General features: G+C 42.0%; 1 pseudogene; it reads left to right on the top strand.

Annotated features, from left to right (window-relative positions):
* The first annotated feature begins 252 nt into the window (after positions 1–252).
* On the top strand, positions 253–11,202 carry LOC143476095 (uncharacterized; annotated as a pseudogene).
* The last annotated feature ends 620 nt before the right edge of the window (positions 11,203–11,822 follow it).

Genomic DNA, 11,822 nt, shown 5'->3' with positions numbered 1-11,822 from the left:
AGTGAATTTTTGTTTTACACATAATATAGTTTGTGCTTGAAAAAAGGAGAAATAATTAATTTTATTTATTTTATTTTTAAAAATACTGCTCTCCAAGCAGTAGAGCCTCTAAACCCCTGCAAATCATTCCATCAGAAGCGGATCAAGTGGCCTCCAGCCAGTAGCCGGGCAATATGGGCACAGTTCGACACAGACGTAAGCCAGATCTTGGAAACCACCACCAAGGGAGAAGTGGACAGACGCCTTGAGACCATGACATCCATCATAGTCAGCTATGCAGCAGAGAGGTTTGGCCTCAGTGAGGGCAGGAACCCGAGGACCAAATTCACACTAAACCGCCGTGCTGTTCAGATCCAAAAATTGCGGCAAGAACTGCGGATCCTTAAGAAGTGTTACGGCTCCTTGAGACGACTTCAGGTTTCTCATTAGTAACCTGATTGGATTCTTTCCAACACCTGGAGATGGACCAACTGCCCAATGGGAGTACTGTTGGAGAAATACCGGAGGCGGAGCGTTGGCCTTAAGAGACTACCGCCGGCCTGCGAGAGGGAGAGCTTTTTTGGGCCTTAACCCTGTAACACCTGTTTGGGTTATAATATATCACATTGATGCAATGTAGGTAAACTGGGCAGGTAAGATGGGGCGCCCTGTACATTGTACAGCACTGTTAGAGTAACATTGTTGGGTTTCACTAGGAAAGGGGACGGGCACTACTTATGTATGTTTGTTTTACTTATTTTGTAGGTAAGTTCAGTTAGGAGATTTTTGGTTTGTTCTGTTAGGGGGTTAGAGGTATGTCAGGAGAGTTTTTCTTACTGGTTTTGTTTGATTCTTTTCTTGAGTGCCGCTCTTGCCCAGTTATGCTACTGATCATATGAGTGTTAGTCATTGAATAAAAGTTTTTATTGGCATTTGATCAGTGGTGTCCGAATATTGGCTTCCATTTTATACATTCACCACGTTCCATGTTGCTGTTCCTCCTGTAACCTAGACCGGTAGTGGAAAGGAAGTTTAAAAAGGGGGGGCCGTAACAGAAGCAGTACAAGGTGGCAGGTAAAGAAGAGCAACAACCCCTAGCAGACCTTAGAAACATTCTGAGGAAAAAGCTCATGACGCTGCGACGTGCAGAAGGGCACCGAAGGCGAAGAAAGGAGAGAGCAAGGAAGCGTGCTGCGTTCATCTGTAATCCCTTTATCTTCACCAAGAAACTGCTTGGGGATAAACGGAGTGGCAACCTTATGTGCTCAATGGCAGAGGTAAACATCTTTCTGCACAACACCCTCTGCGACCCAGAGAGGGAATGAGCTTGGACCACAGAGGTCCCTCATTAGCCCGCAGGCACCAGCAGTGGAGTTTGTGATGAGGGAGCCCAGCTTGGCTGAGATACAGGAGGTCGTGAAGGGAGCCAGATCAGCATCAGCACCAGGCCCCAGCGGTGTTCCATACACTGTGTATAAACGTTGTCCACAACTACGGCGATATTTGTGGAAGCTGTTGAGGGTGATCTGGCGCAGGGGACAAGTGGCAGGCCAATGGAGATGTGCAGAGGGTGTGTGGATCCGTGGATCCGGGATGTGTGGAAGAGGACTCAAAGGACATCAGTCAGTTTAGGACAATTTCGCTGTTAAGTGTCGAAGGCAAGATTTTCTTCAGCGTCTTGTCACGACGACTAACAGAGTTCCTTCTGAAGAACAGTTATATTGACACATCGGTTCAGAAGGGTGGGATTCCTGGAGTGCCTGGATGCCTGGAACATACAGGAGTGGTAACGCAACTCATCAGAGAGGCGCGTGAAGGGAAAGGAGATTTGACCGTACTGTGGCTGGACCTAGCCAATGCGTATGGCTCCATACCTCATAAGCTTGTTGAGGTTGCCCTCCTGCAACATCACGTTCCCACCAAAGTCATAGACCTTATCCTGGACTATTATAGCAATTTCAGGCTAAGAGTCACTGCTGTGTCGGGCACATCAGACTGGCATCGACTTGAAAAGGGCATCATAACGAGCTGCACAATCTCAGTCATCCTGTTCGCACTCGCCATGAACATGATCGTGAAGTCAGCAGAGGTTGAGTGCAGGGGGCCCCTGACAAAATCTGGAGTACGTCAGCCCCCTATAAGAGCATTCATGGATGACCTAACTGTCACCACTACATCTGTCCCAGGCAGCAGATGGATTTTGCTGGGACTTGAGAAGCTCATCACATGGGCAAGATTGAGCTTTAACACTGGCAAGACTGAAATTTCAGGATCTCCAGGACATCACCCCTCCTTCTTCCCAGCAATTATCCTTCCTTTTATTATGCAAATGCGGAGCACTGAGGCAGCAGGTCAAACACTAATATGGCTAAAAGTATGAGGAGTTTCGCAGGCAAACCGCGCCGACCCCCGCTCTCCTTTCCACAGAAAACCAGCTCATCTGTATATCACAGATTCAAGAAGCAATTCAAAAGTTACTACCGTGAATCTATCTTTCTTTATAACGTGAAGGTAATTATTCCTATGCTGAATATGAATGAATCCTTTGGTTTGAATCGCGCTAAACAATCTAACTGAAATAAATCCTCGCGCTAAAGAATAAACGTTTATTTGAAGTAGGCGTACGTGCTGTGCGATTTTCACAAGGCAAACCAGACACTGACTAGCCCATTTTATACATTTCATACGCATTTCATGCTTACTTAATCGCACTAAAGAATAAACTATGCGTTTGCGGTCCGTGTAGTGCGATGGCAAATTCACAGAATTCACAGAATCTTGCTGCAGAGAAAACAAATTACATTTTGAATCCACCTCGCTACAAACTTAAAATTTTGAAGTTATTTGTTTTTACTATCCAAGTGTAATCTAAAATTAAGTAAAAAACGAAATCGATCAGTACAAATTATATATATTCTATCCGTATCTATACATTGTATGTATGTTATTTCTGCGATTCGGCTGTTATGAAACAGCACTAATTTACAGGTAGAATGTATATATAATTTGCACTGCTACATAGACAGGAAACACCATAAAATAATCTCAGAAATATCATAAAAATTATATATACTATCTGTATTTAGAGAAAATCAAATGTAGTCATTGTATATGTTATTTATGTTATTCTGCTTTTATAAAACAGCACTACTTGTATAAGAATTCTAACCATATCTATTTTGTTTTTTTGTTTTTTTTACCTAATTCCATATTGTACTTGGATAGTATAGAACAATTAAATTTGATTAGAGACTGACTGACTATTCAACCATTCATACTTCTATTCATCCATCTGATATAAAGAAATGGAAATGCGGTAGTATCGGTTAGCGGGTATCGATATGCATGTTATTAGCGCCTTTGCACCAGCCGACGTGAAGGTCCACAATTTACACTTGTTGAAGATGGGTGGGGTTTGGTCTTCTCCCAGCTGGGATAAAAACGGACACACAAACACAGGTGAATCATTTCATATATTTTTCCTGTTCTGCGAGGAAGACACGGACACTACGATGGCACACAAGAGGACTTACACTGCTTTGCAAGCTTTGGCTCTTCTGAACGAAATGGATGACTGCGATTCCGATGGAGGAGAGGAACATTCTGTTAGTGCTGAAGACTCCGATCTGGCAGTTTCATCTGGCGCAGATACAAGTGGACAATCGGATGAAAAAGAAAACCGTAGCCCTCCACAAAAGAAGTGTTCTGTTGCTAAGGATGTCAGTAGGCCTGAACATAACATAAACGCAAAAGATGGAACCGCTTGGGAAAAAACAGATGTACGCATTCGTGGACACGCCAGCACCACTTTTACGTTCAGTGAGACCGCAGGACCTACAGAGCATGCCAAGGTAACGTAAAAAACTTTTCGTAGATGTATACAAGAAAAGTATAGGTGAATTTTGCCAGCTATATTTTCTTTTTCTAGATGTGTATAGGACGTGTATTTTATAAATATATTTATATTATATTTCCTCTTTTTTTTACATGTAAGTAATGTTATCACGGATGTGCATAGGAAAAAGCATTGAACTGAATTTGGCCAGCTATATTTCCTCCTTGTTATATTTTATAAATATATTTATTAGGGGTGGGACGCGATTAAAAAAATTAATCGAATTAATCGGAAGCTTTGCAATTAATTAATCGAAATTAATCGCATTTTAATCGCATTTCAGTATTTAACATGAGAAATATTAATTTAAGTTTGAATGATGAATGAATCAATGAACATAATCATTAGGGTTGTCCCGATCCGATATTTGGATCGGATCGGCCGCCGATATTAGCAAAAAATGCGTATCTGTATCGGATCGGCAGGCACGAGAAAATGCCGATCCAGACTCCTGATCCAGTTTTTTTTAAGTCCGATCCGGGTTTTCCAGCGCACCCATTTAGATAATCCATTCCAGTTTTTGCTGTGGTTTTGCCAGTGTGAGTAAAATCCTGTCCGCATTTTCCAGCAGACCTTCAGCACACGAGCAAAGCGTCTCCCCAATTTAGCTCCGCGGCATCTCCTAACCATTAGGACCGCCGTGTAAATTTGAAGTTATCGGTAAAAATGTCAGTTGTGTGGGATTATTTTACCTTAAAGGACGACAAAGACGAAGAGGTAGGCCGAAGAGGCCACAGCAAAGTCAAGCGTGGTGGTAAAGCTGTAAAAACTTTTAATACAACCAATCTAATCAAGCATTTAGCGAAATACCACCATAAACAACATGAGTTTCTAAAGAACGGATTTTTTTAAGCTTTGGTTTACACTTGTTCAAGAGCACTGATGGATGTTAATGTTAATAGACTATTTTCCACTCAGGTTGTGTGTTTTTGTAACGTTCTGGCTCACAGAAACCAGGCAGGGAAAACGGAACAGGCTGAAACAAACAGGGAAACGCGAATACACACACAAGAGCCACCGAACGTGAACAGAGAATACACAGTGTTGGGAACGTTACTTTAGAAAAGTAATTAGTTATAGTTACTCACTACTTGTTCAAAAAAGTATGAGTTAGTAACTGAATTACTCTATAATAAAAGTAACTAGTTACCAGGGAAAGTAACTATTTGCGTTACAGTATTTTGTTATACTGTATTTGCGTTACAGTATAACAAAAGGTTATATGCCAATTAAGTTTTTTTTTTTTTAAAGCAGTTTTCACAGTCAGTTGAAATGAGTAGATCAGAAAGGTGTTTAACTTTTGATATTTATTGCACATCCACAGACCAGTGCAGGATAAAATCCTTTAAAATCCCAAATCTTTGAAAAAAAAGCAAAAGTAAACAGTTACACTATATAAAGTGCATTTATATCTATGAAATTAAATTAAATTCTCTCAACCTGAGACAACTGGTTTGTTCACAACAGAAGTAAACTTAACAATAAAACCTCTATTCTTAATTAAATAAATCAAATACCCAGTCTGGTAGACATTCAGGAACTTCAAGTATTTTCTTAAATAATGTTTATATCGCCTTGAAAATGCTAAATTTTCTTCGGCTTGCACCTGACGCCATTTCGGCCTCTTCTCCGTTTGTGTCGTGTCACTCGCGTGCTTCGGCGTGCGTGTAAAAACACTGGCTATCATAACGCTGCCTTAGCCAATCGCTTACTGACTTGTTAAGTTAAACACGTGTTACACCAAGAACTGTGACCTATCGAGATCTGTTACTCCTCACTAGTCTGGGCAGCGGTCCGCTCGCATTACTGTTAGTATATTAATATATAGTAACGCACCGCTTTTAATGACCAGTAACGTAAACGGCGTTGTAACGACAGGAAAAGTAATTAATTATATTATCCCGTTACTGACAAAATGATGCCGTTCGCAACACTGAGAATACATGAAGCACAAAACAACCGATGACTAGACCTGCGAGATACAGGGACTAATATACACAGAACTAGACAAGGACCAGGTGATAACAATGACGACAGGGGCGTGGCAGACAATAGGAAATCATAGAGACAAACGAGCAAGTCGGGATGAACAGGCAAGAAACACAGACATGAGGGAACCCAGAGTGACAGCTAGGAGAGGGGGCATAGCCCTACGTGACAGTTTTGCTTTTTTAATATAATTTACAATATTATTTGCACTTGTGGCTTTTTAATCCTTTGTTTAATGATGCTATTTCTGTTTGTTATTTAATATTTTGTCTATTTTGAGTTTATTAATTGCTAAATAAACAGGTCAGTTTCACCTTACCAACCATTGTGTATTATTCAAACACACCTAATTCAGCTGGCTACTTGTTATCAAGAGTAAAACGCTTTTCAACATGAGTTTGACAACAAAGTAAGTTAGCTAAATAACTTTAAACTTTAATACATGCTCGGATAGGCCGGTATCGGTAGATATCGGTATCGGATCGGAAGTGCAAATAAATATTAGTATCGGATCGGAAGTTCAAAAAGCTGGATCGGGACATCCCTAATAATCATAAACCTCAACATCTTGTTTATTTTTCCACCAGTCTACTACGAAGACCAATATATGAGTAGTGTGCAGAAAACAGTTCAGAACATTGGAAATTCTGACCAAAAATGTTGTTTAATTTAGGAAGTTTTGCTCAGGATATTGGAAGAATTTAAGTAAATCAGAAGATGTTTTTTAATACCATTTTAGATGGTAGACTTTCTTTAATTTCCCAGGCCTCTGCCATAGGCATCTTCATAGTGCCTAGAAGTGGTCTTCTGCATGCTCAAAGCAAATGACTGGATCTTCATCATCTATAGATTCATCATCTATAATATGAGCTGTCACACCAAGATCATTCTTGTTGCTAACAGAGGTCCAGTGATCCCCAGTCAGAGCCACATTTGTGGCACTCTTCACAATAACCTGTTTTAATTCTTTCCTCATCATACAGCTGCTGGATTTTCTTCGACATTGTCTTTCTGAGGTGAGTTTCCCAAAACGTTCTTAGTGCCAAGTACTTCGTCACCTCGTTCTTACGTACGAGGTTAAGAAGTACTTGGCGCTAAGAACGTTTTGGGAAACTCATCCCTGGACGGTAGTTCGTAACTTGCATCAGTTGACGCAATTCGCAGCGCTTCTTGTAAGCATTTATCTTCGACCACAGAGAGCGGACAACACAAATAATGTGACGCATCATGTATAAACGCTTGCGGAGTCGCGCGCTACGGCCATTCGCGAAAGTTTAATCCAGTCTTAATGGTCCAATGAAGGTCATTTAAAAATCAGGACGTTTCCTCACAGGATGTGAATTACGGACGTTTGGTCACCCTATCGTACTAGGAATACTGTGCGATTTTTGGCCCATTTTCAGCCGATTTTTCACTCGTTTCGGCTCAATCGCGTGTCGTGCATCGTATAGTTTACACAGGTATACGAGGAACGATTCACACCTCACGACCAACTCCCGATCAGAAATCGCAGCGTCGCAAGAACATCAAACATGTTTGAAATTCAAATCGCTCCTCGTGAGAGTATCGCACTGTTGAAGCAGCTCCACGAGCCGACTCTCCCTGCGATTTAGTCGTACAGTTTGAGCTGGAGCTGAGTACACGATTTAAAATATCGCACAGTGTACGCCCAGCTTTAGCCGCAACATGTTTTGCGTTGAGGTGGTAACGAAGGGTGGAAGTGCTCCTGTGATAAGCGAACTCCTTCCTACATAAAGTGTAAATAACACTATTTTTGTTTGTACTTCCATCTGAAAGTTTCTTATATTTAAATTTCCCATCCACCAGCGTAGCCTCTTCAGTCATCTCCATCATGCTCATCTTATTGTGCGTCCATATAATCTGTATGCCCGGAACTCGCGCACTGAGAAACATTCCACAGTGCAAAAGTGTCTCGTCCGTTAAATGCGTTAAAATGCATTAATTTTTTTAGTGCGTTAATTTTCCTGTAATTAATTAATCGAAATTAACGCGTTAAAGTCCCACCACTAATATTTATATTATATTTCCTCTTTTTTTACATGTAAGTAATGATATGTCCTCTTTGTTATATTTTATAAATATTTTTATGTATGATGTAAAGATGTATTATTTTATATTTCCTATTTTTTTTAACATATAAGTAATGTGATTTTTATTTTACTTCTACAGCGCAGAATCACAAGCAGGTTACAGAGCTTTCTGTGTTTGATCGACATAGAGATGCTGAGGACAATCACACACCAAGTGTGCCAAGTACACCTGTCGAAAATGTAGAAAGGATGGGCCATGGATATGTAGCAACTGTTAGATTGCGGGATGCTCATAGCGGACTTGGCTGTATTTCAAATGAGATTTCTATTTTTCTAATAAAAATAATGTTGTTCTGCATCACACATTTGTTTTACTCTGTCATTGCTAAGGCAAGAATATCTTTATTGTTGTTATTACTGTGTGTGTGTGTAAAAGTTTTACAACAGCGGTTCTATTACCGGCGTTATTTCTGTAAATCGCGCATATACTCTAACACGATGTGCAACTATTTTACATTACAAAAAATATAGGTACACAGATTGACTGGTATCTTACAAGTTTGTAGTGGATTCAAAATGTATATTTGTTTACTCTGCAGCACGATTCTGTGAATTTTACATCGCACTACACGTACCGCAAACACATTGTTTATTCTTTATTGTAAGCATAAAATACGTATGAAACACATACAAAATCGCACAACACGTATGCCTACTACATGCACATTATTGTAGTTTATTCTTTAGTGCGATGAAGTAAGCATGAAATGTGAATGAAACATATAAAACTGGCTAGTCTGTGTCTGGTTTTGCCTTGAGAAAATCGCACAACACGTACGCCTAATACAAATACAACGCGAGGATTTATTTCAGTTAGATCGTTTAGCACGATTCAAACCAAAGGATTAATTCCTATTCTGCATAGGAATAATTACCTTTGCGCTATAAAGAATGATAGATTCACGGTTGTAACTATTGAATTGCTTCTTGGAGCTGTGATATACAGATGAGCTGGCCAGGCTGTATTTCCTTGGAAAGGAGAGCGTTGGTCGGCGCTTGAAACACATAAAATGGACTGGTCATTGTCTGGTTTGCCTTGCGAAAATCGCACAACACGTATGCCTACTACATGCACATTATTGTAGTTTATTCTTTAGTGCGACGAAGTAAGCATGAAATGTGAATGAAACATATAAAACTGGCTAGTCTGTGTCTGGTTTTGCCTTGAGAAAATCGCACAGCATGTACACCTAATACAAAAACAACGCGAGGATTTATTTCACTTAGATTGTTTAGCGCTATTCAAACCAAAGGATTCATTCCTATTCTGCATAGGAATAATTACCTTCGCGCTATAAAGAAAGATAGATTGTAACTTTTGAATTGCTTCTTGGAGCTGTGATATACAGGAGCTAGCCAGGCTGTATTTCCTTGGAAAGGAGAGCGGGGGTTGGCGCTTCAAACGCGCACCATGTCATTAGCAAGACAAAGGGCACTAATCTCTTCACAGCGGGGAAGTGGGCTACTCGGAGGCTGATTTTCCACGCGACTTTTTTCATGGCAAAAGTCTGCCCAGTGTTAAGCCAACAAAATCAAGATCTATGGTGCTCAAAAAAGGAAAGGTGACAAACAGGTACGGCTTCTCTCTGGCTGGAGCCACTATCCCATCCATTACAGAACAGCCAGTCAAGAGTCTTGGGAAGCTTTTTCATTGCAGCCTAAAAGACTCATCATCTATCCAGAGAACCAGCAAGGAGCTTGAGAGCTGGTTGAGATGTGTTGACAGATCTGGCTTGCCAGGGAGATTCAAGGCCTGGATGTACCAGCACTCCATCCTGCCTCGCATCCTGTGGCCTCTGCTAGTGTATGCAGTACCTATTACAACTGTAGAGGCCATGGAGAGAAAGATCAGCAGCTACTTACAAAGATGGCTTGGCCTACCCTGAAGCCTGAGCAGTGCTGCCTTGTATGGCACTAGTAATATCTGGCAGCTTCCATTCAGGGGACTCACTGAGGAGTTTATGGTAACCAGAACTCGAGAAGCTCTGCAGTACAGGCAATCTAGGGATGAGAAGGTGGCATTAGCTGGCGTCCAGGTGCGGACAGGCCGGAAATGGAGGGTGGACGAGGCTCTGGAAAAGGCAGAGTCACGTCTGAGGCAGAAGGCGCTGGTTGGGTCCATAGCATCAGGGTGCGCAGGTATTGGCTATTTCCCATCTATCAGGGTGGACAAGGCCCAGGGAAAACAGCGGCAACAGCTCATCCAGGAAGAAGTGCGGGCAGGCGTGGAGGAAGAACAAGCCAGCAGGATGGTGGGAATGTGACAACAAGGAGCCTGGACTAAACGGGAGAATGTTCTGCAAAGGAAGATCACCTGGTCCAACATTTGGAGAGCAGACTCCCTTAACATCAGGTTCTTAGTCCAGGCGTTTGATGATGTCCTACCTAGTCCATCCAACCTGCATGTCTGGGGCAAAGTAGAGTCACCATCCTGCCCCCAGTGCCCAGGACGGGGATCCCTGGAACACCTCCTCAGTAGTTGCCCGAAAGCACTTGGAGAGGGGCGTTATCGCTGGCGCCACGACCAGGTGCTAAAGGCGATTGCTGAGAGTATATTCAAGGCCATTAAGAGCACCAAGGGACACTGTAAGCCCAAGTCCAAGTCCATGGAAAGCCCAAGATTCCACAGAGCTGGAGAGAAGCCCAATATTCAAGCAGGGGCCAGTTCAGGTCTCCTTACCACTGCCACAGATTGGCAGCTGGAAGTGGACCTGGGCAAGCAGCTAAAGATTCCAGCAAGAATAACATCGACTCCACAAGAATAACATCGGCTCCAACCAGATATGGTCATTGTGTCTGATTCCACCAAGCAGTTGATCATTCTGGAACTGACAGTGCCCTGGGAAGAACGCATGGAGGAGGCAAATGAAAGGAAGTGTGCCAAGTACCAGGAGCTGGTGGAGGAGTGTAGGAGCAAAGGCTGGAGGACATACTGTGAACCTCTGGAGGTGGGATGCCGAGGATTTGCAGGGTGGTCCCTTTGTAAAGTCCTCACCATGCTGGGCCTCACCGGTGAGGCAAAGAGGAAAGCCATCAGGTCTGCAACTGAAGCTGCAGAAAGAGCCACAAGATGGCTTTGGATCAAGAGGGCTGATCAGTGTACAAATGCTGCTGGGACACAGACCGGAGTCTGATCAACTCCGGTCGGGTCGCCTGGGCGAGGGTGTCTGATGTTGAAAGACCCAAAACACCCAGTGACCCCAGGATACATCACTGATGATCAGCAAGATGTATCTTTCACCTAACTTTGATGACATTTTATTTTAATTTCAATTTGTAGAAGAAGAAGTTTATTAAAAGTTCATGCTTACATCATGCATGTTAAGAGTTATAATAAAACATTTCAAAATGCATGTGTAACTCGGTTAAATAAAAGTCTGTTGTCCAGTCATATAATTTGTCATTTTAGTGTTCTTAAAATCTTGTCTCGTTCACGTGAACCCAATATCGTCTCCTCTCACACGACCAATCATCCCTAACTCCCTATCCTCTCATAAAAACAGGAGAAAAAGATGACTAAAAAAATAGGCTCTCCCCCAACATAATACAAACAAAACAACAGTTAATGAGAACATATGGACCCAAACAAAGTCTGGTTAGGACTATAACAGCTCATAAGGTGCAATAAAACAACTCTTTAGCTCTTAGCGCCCAAAACAACCGTCTACGTCTAAAACAACTAACGTCTCACGTCGGTTGTACCCAAAATTACACAAGTCAGACGCAAATCAACACACCCTACTATGCAATGCCTTGGCAAAGAGGACTGCGTGGTGAACTGATAAACAACACACCACAGGCCACCGTAGTAGAAGCAAGAACTCCTTAAAAAGGGAAACCAATGAATG

This window comes from Brachyhypopomus gauderio, chromosome 15 (genome assembly GCF_052324685.1).
Source record: "Brachyhypopomus gauderio isolate BG-103 chromosome 15, BGAUD_0.2, whole genome shotgun sequence".
Lineage (NCBI taxonomy): Eukaryota > Metazoa > Chordata > Actinopteri > Gymnotiformes > Hypopomidae > Brachyhypopomus > Brachyhypopomus gauderio.
The sequence above is the reverse complement of the archived record's forward strand: the minus strand, read 5'-3'. Positions and strand labels throughout refer to the sequence as shown.